The 10004-nt window shown below is 40.9% G+C and overlaps 1 pseudogene; it reads right to left on the minus strand.

Annotated features, from left to right (window-relative positions):
- Nucleotides 1-6544: 6544 nt before the first annotated feature.
- On the minus strand, nucleotides 6545-7102 carry LOC120587719 (lipopolysaccharide-induced tumor necrosis factor-alpha factor homolog; annotated as a pseudogene).
- Nucleotides 7103-10004: the final 2902 nt, after the last annotated feature.

Consider the following 10004-nt stretch of genomic DNA (forward strand, 5'->3'; position numbering starts at 1 on the left):
CCTTAATCCACTGTCTCCAGTAATAATTCAGCCTCCTGGTTCCCTTAGGCTTACTCACCTGCTCTCACTTAGTATGGCCAATCTCCACCTCTGTGTGTGACATTTACCAGCCCTCAACCTAAAAATAAACTCCTTCCTCTATGAACTACAGACCCCCCTCACCTAACACACTGAGCCTTCCCCTGTGTCACATTGATCCTTGTCCTCATGTCACACTGGCTCTGCCCCTGTGTCATCTCCTCATGTCACACTGTCCCCATCCCATGACATCTTCCCTTTACCTCTTAAATAGCTCCCTGAAAATTTGCTAGTCAGATACAGACAGGGGATGCTCAGCATAGAGCTCCCTTGGAATGGAGTCAAAAGGATATTGAGTAGAATGTATCAATTGGCTTTTGCTGCATAGTAAATTTCCTTAAAACCTAGTGGCTTAAAATGGCAGTCAACTATTTGCTCAAAATTCTGTGGGTTGCCAATTTGGGATGAGCTCAGCAGGGCAGTTCTGCTCTCAGCAGGGCTTAGTCATACATCTGTGATCAGCTGGCAGTCAATGGTCCCACCAGTACGTCTGGTGGTTAGCTGGTTGTTGACTGGAGTGATGAGGGTAACTGGGCCATGTGTCTATCATCATCCAAAAGGCTAGCCCAAGATCAGTTCTATGATAGTAGCTGCAGGGTTCCCAAGATCAGCAGCAAAATGGTAAATCCCAATATCCAAGCACTTTTCAAGTCTCTGCATATGTCATATTTGCTAATGTCCCATTTGCCAAATCAAGTTGCCTGGCTAACCCAGACTCACAGGGTGTAAAAGAATCAGGGGATTCTTTACAGGGGAGTGGACTCAGATTGGAATCTGAGGGGCTCTGAAAACTCAGTCTAAACAAGTGGAGCTCAGTGGGTACCAGACAGAGATTGTCACAGATGGAGAGAAGAGAAGGGTCTTCCTTGGTATTGTGAGGGGTGGAGCCAGATCAGAAGATGGATAGGAATCCTTTCTGGTGGAAAGGATCCTTCTCCCCCATGCTTCCTTGATGACACAATGTGTAAAATCGTATTGCAAGGGAACAACTAGAAGAAGCGGAATAGTTTTGGGCCATTTTTCTTCTTGCTATTTTATTGTGTAAATTTTCAAACATATAACAAATTTAAAAGTATTGTACAGTGTACACTGCCGTACCCACCACCTATTTTCTTCAACAAACATTTTACTATATTTGCCTGATCACATAGCTATCCATCTATAGTTGTGTCTGTTAGTACAATCTAAGTACAGAGGCAACCAGCTCACTCTCTTCTTAATTTCCTGCAATTTGTCTTCCTCTCCCTCCTCTCTGAGACCTCCTCCTTTTTCTCTATTTGTGATTGTTCTTCACAGCTGCCACCCTCACCATATAACTCATGAGTTGCTATAATAGCTTTCAAGCTGGCCTTCCTTGACGAGCTATCTCTTCTTCTATCCAGTTTGCCAGATCAATCCTTTTTCATTTTTTTGTGCTCTTGCTTAAAAGCTTGCAGTTGTTCCTAGGGCCCATCACTTCATATCTAAATTTCTATGCATGGCCGCCAAGGCTCTTAATAATCTGGTACTAATGATGCCTGACTCTGCAAGGATATTACACAGTGGACAGAGCCAGAGCTCTTGGGCAATCTCAAAAGCAGCCTGCGTCCCTGGGAGACCTGTTGATGCACTTCTTGTGTCTTTCTGACCAACTCTAGTCCCTGTATGTCCCAATCTCTTTTTAAAAATTGGCTGTAATCTTTGGCTTTTAGCTCTCAGCCTGCCTCACCCCCATAACACACAGCCGACTGTCTCCTATCAGTACCAATTTCTGCCCTGACCTGGATACCTTTTTTTCCTAGTCTTTGTCATAAGCCCCTTGACTTTCATTCCTCTATGGTCATCTGTGTTCCTATTGGTGAGCAAAGACTGGCTCCTCCCTCTGCCATTTGCTCAAATAGTGGCCCTGATTGTTTTGAATATATTCCTTTGATTGACTGTGAATCCTTGGTTATACTACTTCCTGAGTTCATAGCCACCAGAAAGGATTCCTATCCATCTTCTGATCTGGCTCCACCCCTCACAACACCAAGGAAGACCCTTCTCTTCTCTCCATCTGTGACAGTCTCTGTCTGGTACCCACTGAGCTCCACTTGTTTAGACTGGGTTTTCAGAGCCCCTCAGATTCCAATCTGAGTCCACTCCCCTGTAAACTGTTCCCTGGTGCATTATTTTTCTCTCTTCTCCACTTCAGACTTTCCCCTTAAGGCCAGCCAACTTCTTCAGTATTCTTCAAGTCAACCATTTCGATACATGCTTCCTTTCATTCCTTGGCTCGTTATACATATTTGGGAGCACCTACCCTACCCACTCCTTGTCAAGGAGTCTGCCCCTGCCCACAACCCTTGCTAAGTGGCTCAAGTTTGGACGTCAAAGGGCCAGAATCTGGATCCTTAGACATATCTTCCAGATCAGTATAGCTCTCCCTCAGTGCCAACCCCAGTTCTGCCTGATATGAGTCTGATCCTTCCACACTCATAGTTCATCCTATCAGAACTTCACATGCTTCTGGATGGTCTCGGCCTTAAGAAGTCTCATTTACTTGGTTTATGACCTTAACTTCCCTAAGGGCAGGATTTATATCTGATTCAACTCTGTGTCTCCAGATCCTAGCACCACACAGTAGATTTCACACACACACACACACACACACACACACACACACACAGTTTTTTTTGGATGAATGAAAAAAAATGTTTATCTCCTGACTTAAAATTCTCAACAACCTGCCACACTAGCCTTACCTCCAGGTAAACTAAGTTTACTGGCTTGACTCAGGTCACTTCCTTGTGAGTTATAGTGAAAATAGAATTCCCAGATTATGGTCTTTGATCTCAAGGGATGGGCAGTGGCCATTATTGGCATAAGATTTAATCTTTTTTCCTTTAACAGCTTAATTGACGCATAATGACATAAAATAAATTACACATATTTAAATTGTACAATTTGGTAAATTAACAAGCATATTTCCAAAAGATTCTGTAAGCCCCTTTGTAATTCCTTCTTCTTTCCCTCCCACCCACCACTCTGTCACCAGGCAACCACTAATCTGCTTTCTGTCACTATAGGCTAATTTACATTTTGTAGGATTTTAAATAAATAGAATCATATGGTATGTTCTCTTTTTTTGATCTGGCTACTTTTACTCAGCATAACTTGAGATTCATACACGTTGCTGTGTGACTTTAGAGTTCATTTATTTTCACTGCTGAGTAGTATTCCATTTTATCAATATACAAAATTTATTTATTTACTTGTTGAGAGACATTTGGGTTGTTTCTAGTTTTGAGTTGTTACAAGTAAACCATCTATGAACACTATATATGTGAGTCTTTATTTAGACATATATGTTTATATAAATGTCTACATTTATGCAGACATATGCTTCTTTTTCTCTTGGGTAAATAACTAAAGGTGAAATGGCTGGATTATATATAGTAGGTATATGTGTAACTTTCAGAGAAACTACCAAATTGTTTTCCAAAGTATTTCACGTTCTCACCAGAAGTGTATGAGAGTTTTAGTTCTTCTATATCTTCGCCAATACTTGATATACTCGGTCTTCTTTTTTTTAATTGAGATATAATTGACACATAACACTGTATTAGTTTTAGGTATGTTGTGTGCTCCATCTTTTAATTTCAGTTATCCTCATAATTGTGGTTTTGGTTCATTTTGGTTTTAATTTGCATTTTCCTAATGACTAATGGTGCTGAACATCTTTTCATGTGCTTATTTGCCATCCGTCCATATATCTTCTTTGATAAAGGGTCTTCTAATCTTTTGCCCATTTTAAAATTGGGTTGTTCCTTACCATTGAGATGTGAAGAGCGTTTGATATATTCTGGATAGAAGTCCTGCAATACTCCCAGCAGCTGGAGGAATGGCTCCCAGAGGTCCATCTATGTACCTCTTCTCTAGACCTGCTTTTTCTCAATCTTCCAATCATTCCCCTTCCAAACCCCTGACCAAGCTGATTCACTATTCATCACTGACATGAGTACTTTATATTTTTACTTCAGGCTCCTACACTTTCTACACAAAATAGATGACTAGGTGTACTACCAGAGCTCTTCCCATTGGGAGAGTTTCCCTTCACTACTTTCCTCTAGGGCCATTGTTGAATGGGGCTATAGTATAGAGGTTCGCTTTTCATTTTACCACGTACCAAACCGACTCATCTGTGTGCCAAGCACAGGTTATTTTCTTTTCCATGAGTTGATCATAATTACATCTCCCTCTTCCCTTCCCCTCTCCCTCCTCCCAAATAACCACACGTGCAAGCTGAGGGAGAGGCAACGATGCCATAGTAGTGGATGACACAGGAGTCTGAGCCACATACTGATGCAACTTGTCCTCTGGCCCTGCTCAGGACCAATCCTATATGTATCACCTCCATCTTACTATGGACTTCTGCTGGGTTCACATGACCTTGTAACTTAGTGGATCTGACAGAACATATCTTATGATGAAGAGTTCTGGCTGCATGGGTAGTGGGTGTCCCAAGATCAGGTGTTCTGTCTTTTCCAGGACCCAGTAGTATATCAGGATCTATTTTTTGAATAGTTCTGCCATCTGCTGCAGATGGCATAACATCACTTCAGAACTTTATAGTCTACATGGTGATTCTCTTATTAGGGCTTGCTGTAAACTTCATAAAATGCCTTTTCCTACCACAGATAACTCTAATAGCATAGATCTGCCAAGTAGCAGAGCTGCTTGTGTCATAGCCTGAGACTTCTTCAGAGCTTTTTCCTTCTCTGGACTCCACTCAAATCTAGCAGCCTTCTATGTCACTCAACAATGGTTTGATGCAGCATTTCCAAGTGTTGAATATGCTGACGCCAGGACCCAATAAGCCCAGTAGGCATTATATTTCTTCTCAATGGTGGGATGCCTGACATGTTCCAGACCACTAGGCGCTGATGTGAGGAGTCTCTAAATCTTCTTCGAATTTATCCTTTACCCTCTAGAGCACATGTGTCTTACCAAGGCCTCCAACATTCTTGCTACTTCTTTTTATTTTTTTAAATAAATAGTTCACCTAGTGAACCAAAGACTTTATTTTTTAAAAGCAGATAAACACCGAATTATGATGTAGTATCCATAGTCAGTGCAAAAATAATTACTGAAACTTTCAAAACAACAAATGAATAAGCTGAATCAATGGTTATGACTATAATTTTCAGCCAATGTACAGATTTTTGTTCAAGGTCTAGGCTTGATTTCTACATAATATTATTCACATGCATTCCCTGTGCCTATTTACTATCAAAATGGGGACTCTTAGAAGTTGAGTCCAGCTTTGTCTTGATTTCAAAGATGACCCAGCAGTGAACTGAGAACTCTGGCTTGCTGCTTGGGTCCTAGAAATCATGTCTTCTGTTGTTATACAACATACTATATTTCTGAAAAATAAAATCAAACTTTAGATTCCTGTGAAATGGTTCGGTCTCCAAGCTTTTCAGCACCGTGGTACCTAGATATGCTCTTTTGTCTTTCCAAACACACCACCAGGAACCCAAAAGGGGCCCCACTTTCAGAGTTCCGTTATAGAGGTTTTTGAGAACCACACTAAACCCAAGTAAAGGCAGTGGCTGCAATTACCCATTACTTTCTGCTTAAGGAAAAAGGAGTATGTGAGAGTGCCCTGGTAAATGGGAAAATGATACCAATGATATGGTTACAGAAAATGGTTCTGTAAAGCCCTCCTTTCAAAATTATGTTCGAAGGTGTTTAAGACTAAAAGGAGGTCATGAAAACGGTTAATACAAACAACTTCCTATTAAGTAAACAACCACTCATGGAAAGTGTCTGAGGATGTGGTACAAAGAATGGACGGAAGGCAGAGCAGGGGTAAAGTCCAGCTCTCTATTTGTGGCATGCATTTATGACCTCATGGATATGTGTCTGATGGGTGTGAATGGGCCTTTCATGTACTTAAAAACAAATTAAGAAATTAAAATGAATTTGTGTGCTAATGAAAAGGCTGTAGTTACAGAATCTGAGAGCCAAGGCCTTTGTCTATAAGGCAAGATTTTTGTCTCCAGAAATGGAAACAGATGGACATGATGGCAGGTACTAAGAGCTGGCTCAGCCATACTCAGGCCAGAATGGTCCCCAAACTAAGGCAACCTGTGTCTTTTCAGTTACAGCCCATCACCTGAAAGGTCCACAAAGGCAAGAAAAGAAGATGGCAAGGCAAATCACCAGAAGATATACAGACGAGGCAACGATCACAGTTAGGTGGGAAGACCTGGGGTCAAGAGCAGGTGGGAAACCCTTGACCCAGCACTCAAAGTGATGTCTTTGCATGTCCTATGCACGACTCCAAGCAGCAATTTCTGGGGTTTGGAAGTGTGTTACTTTTGCTATATTTTCCCCCAAAAGAAGACACAAAGGTGAAGCCACCAACCTGAGATCTCCACCAGGGGCGAGGCTGGGTGAGAGTCGAAAAGGACTTCTTGCCGCAACACGGAACCCTCCAGGTTTGGCCGAGTCCTACAAACGCTTGTAGGTGCCCAGGAGAGCTTTGCAGTTGGGACAGTAATGGTCCACGTCCCTCAGAGCGTCCACATAGAAAGGGATGAAACAGCAGCCTGCTACGCACCCGAGCAGGCACAGGCTCCCACAGGAGAGCCAGGTGAGAACACCGGCTTTATGGGACAGCTGAGTCACAATCATCTTGTTACAGGAAGGACAACACATCTGCGCTGGGCGGTCGATAAAGGAGACTGGCTGCTGCATGTTGACCGTCTGCACAGCAATTGCATTGGAGTTGGAGACCGGCACTGGCTAGATGTAGTACGCAGGTGGGTTCATGCCCTTTCCATCTGGCCTGCCATGAGCCCTGTCGCTGGCCCAGGCATGGGTGCGGAGGCGTGGGGAAGTAACTGTTAACCGCTACTGTCTCTTCATAGGACGCGGGCGCTGTGGGCAGTGACGAAGGCCCAACCGCTGACTGGTCGGGTCCTGGAGCAGGTATTTTACTGCCGCCCGCGCCGCCAGTCGGGCCGGGAGGTCTCTCTTGCTGCTTCTTAATCATCTGTTCTGATTAACTTGATATAGTAGTTATCTGTTGCTCTGTTACAAATTACCTCAAAATGTAGCAGCTTAAAACAGTAAATGTTTGTTACCTCACAGTTTCCGTAGGTCAGCAATTCAGGAGCGGCTTGGCTGGGTGATTCTGACTCAAGGTCTCCAATGAGGTTACAGGCAAGATGTTGTCCAGAGCTATAATCTTATGAAGGCTTGACTGGGGCTAGAGGATCTGCTTCCAAGATGGGTCACTTAAATGGATTTTGGAAGGAAGTTTCTCAGTTCCTTTCCACAGGAATCTCTCTGTAGGGCTGCTTCAGTGTCCTTATCACATGTTACTTGACTTCCCTCACAGCAAGTGATCCAAGAAAGAGCAAGGAGTGAAGCCATAATATCTTGGAAGTCACTTCTAAGGTATTCTGTTTTTCAGAAGTAAATCACTAAGTCTAGCCCACACTCAAAGGGAGAGGGATTAAGTTCCACCCCCTGAAGGAAGAAATATCAAAGAATCTGTGGGCGCACTTGAAAACCACCACACATGATATCATCAAGATAGGCGATCACTGTGATGATCTGCAGAATGTCCAGGCAGCCCAGATCCCTCTGAGTTATATTATGACAGAGAGCAAAAGAATTAACTCTAGTCAAGATTGTAAATGTCTGTGTCATTCACATGCATCTCTTCCCTTTCCTTGATGGGAATGGAAATGAATGTATTTGCCAATCGATGAAAAGTACTCAAGATCATTTTAATCTTTTCCAGCAGAAATTTTACATCCGGCATAGTAACTAAAATTAGGGCAACTCTTTGGTCCAATTTATTATTCCCCACGATGAGACATATTTATTAGGGCCAAGCTCATTAATTAAACGGGGATATATGAGGGCTATCACCTTCCATTCTTTATGTTTTAAAGGGTAGCACTAATCTCTGCCATTTTCCCAGGATGTAATATTGTTTTTTATTTACTATCTTGGCGAGGGAGTAAATTAGATTCAGATATTCCACTTGGTTTTCCCCACTAATATAGCTTTTGGCCTACAGTACAAGGAATCGATGTGGAGGTTCCACCAGTTACCAAGTATAACCATTTCAACTGCACTTTGGGGAACCAGAGAAATAATCCATTCCTACTTTAGTTCTCTCTGTAGCATTTATCACCATCTAACTTAACATATAATATACTTATTCATTTCATTTATTATCTGTCTCCCAAATGAATATAGTTTCTACAAGGGCAGACATTATTTTCTTTTTAAAAATTGATTTATTTTTAATGCCTATAGAATTCCTAGCATAGCACAGAAATTGTATTGTTCTGGTACATAGCAGGCATTCAGTAAATATCGAGTGAAAAAATAAACAGTGCCAACTTTCAATGTAAGTTTGTTATTATTGTTGTTATAATTGACCCTAAGAATTTCCATCTCTCCTAGCAAGTATAAATGCAAGTGTGAAGTATTCACTTTGGAGCAAATTAAGGGAAAGTTTCTATAAGGGGACCAGAAATGACCATGGACACCTCAAGTATCCCATAGAACAGCATATGTGTTGGTGGTGGGCTGAGAGGTGGAAGGCAGACGACGGGGAACACTGCTCCAAGGTTCTCAGCACTTTTCACATCTTTCTCCTCCCCCAATGTGGGTCGAAATAACATATTTAATCTTCCACATTTTCCAGTGGTAATTGTTGGTGTTTTTTGGCTTCCCAGAATGGACTTGTTTGTTATTAAAGCATTAAATTAGTCATGAAATATTTAAATACTTTCAGGTGTTCTCTTGAAAAAATGAAAGATCTGACGATTGCCATGTTTACTGGTGCTTAGAAGTGGATACTCAGTTCAGATGAGGAATGTGTTTTTTTGTTTCGTCATAGTCCTCCCCACTTCTTATTGCCTTTTTCACACTAAGGCTAAGTGATAGTTGCTATTTATTAATGCATGAATGGGACCATTTTTCTTAAGGTTAAGAAAAGAATGATATAGTTTTTATATCCAAGTCCACCTAAAAATCGAGAAGAATGAACTGTAAACAGAAAGAAGCATACATTTTAATAAAAATGGGTAGAATGTTTTGGGGCGGTAAGAGAGATCAAAGACCATTCCTAAGCATTTCATATGTAATATACAAACAGTATGACCGAGTACACAGAGTGCAATTCAGGGTACAAAGAACCTAAGTTTGCAATCCTTCCTCTAATCCAATAAAAAGAAATAAATAGCATATTTTATCTATTGCATAATTTGCAAGGTACTTATTTCTCTTTTTAAAAATCTGTAATTCACATATTATGCACAGTAATTTTTATTTCTATTTTTCATATTGACATCTTCCCCTCAAGATACATACTGTCTCACTCAACTCCCAAATTTTGCCCTTTGCAAATAGAAATACAGAGGGACTCACTGCTGGTTCACATGCTTCATAACTGTTGCTTCCTTATTTGCATAAAAAAACGCTTTATGATTCTAGCTCAGAAAAGACTTAATTAAAATCTTTGAAATGCAGGAAGAGTAATTTATTGTTTTAATTGCTTTTAGTTGATGGTTTTAGTATCCATCCAGTAACTATAATTAAAACAGTAAAAGTAAAATTTCATATTAGTGATTTGAATTCTGGGATGTCTTTAGTGAGTAAATACACATGATCACTAGAAAATAGTAATATCATCAGATACAATTATCCAGATTTTTTTTAAAAGGTCAAACACAAATTGTCACTAAGCTGAGCTTAAATGATAATTAGGATACTGGTACATATTTGTCAAACTCTTGCAAAGAAATAAGTGTGTTCTTATATTTCTCTAAATATGTCTTTCTCCCTCCACCACATTTTCCATCTTCATTCAAGCCAGTTATAAAAATAAAGGAGTTATTGAGCCCAACATTCACTGATAGCCAAGCAGGGAG

The sequence above is a fragment of the Pteropus medius genome, unplaced genomic scaffold (genome assembly GCF_902729225.1).
Source record: "Pteropus medius unplaced genomic scaffold, Ma_sr-lr_union100, whole genome shotgun sequence".
Lineage (NCBI taxonomy): Eukaryota > Metazoa > Chordata > Mammalia > Chiroptera > Pteropodidae > Pteropus > Pteropus medius.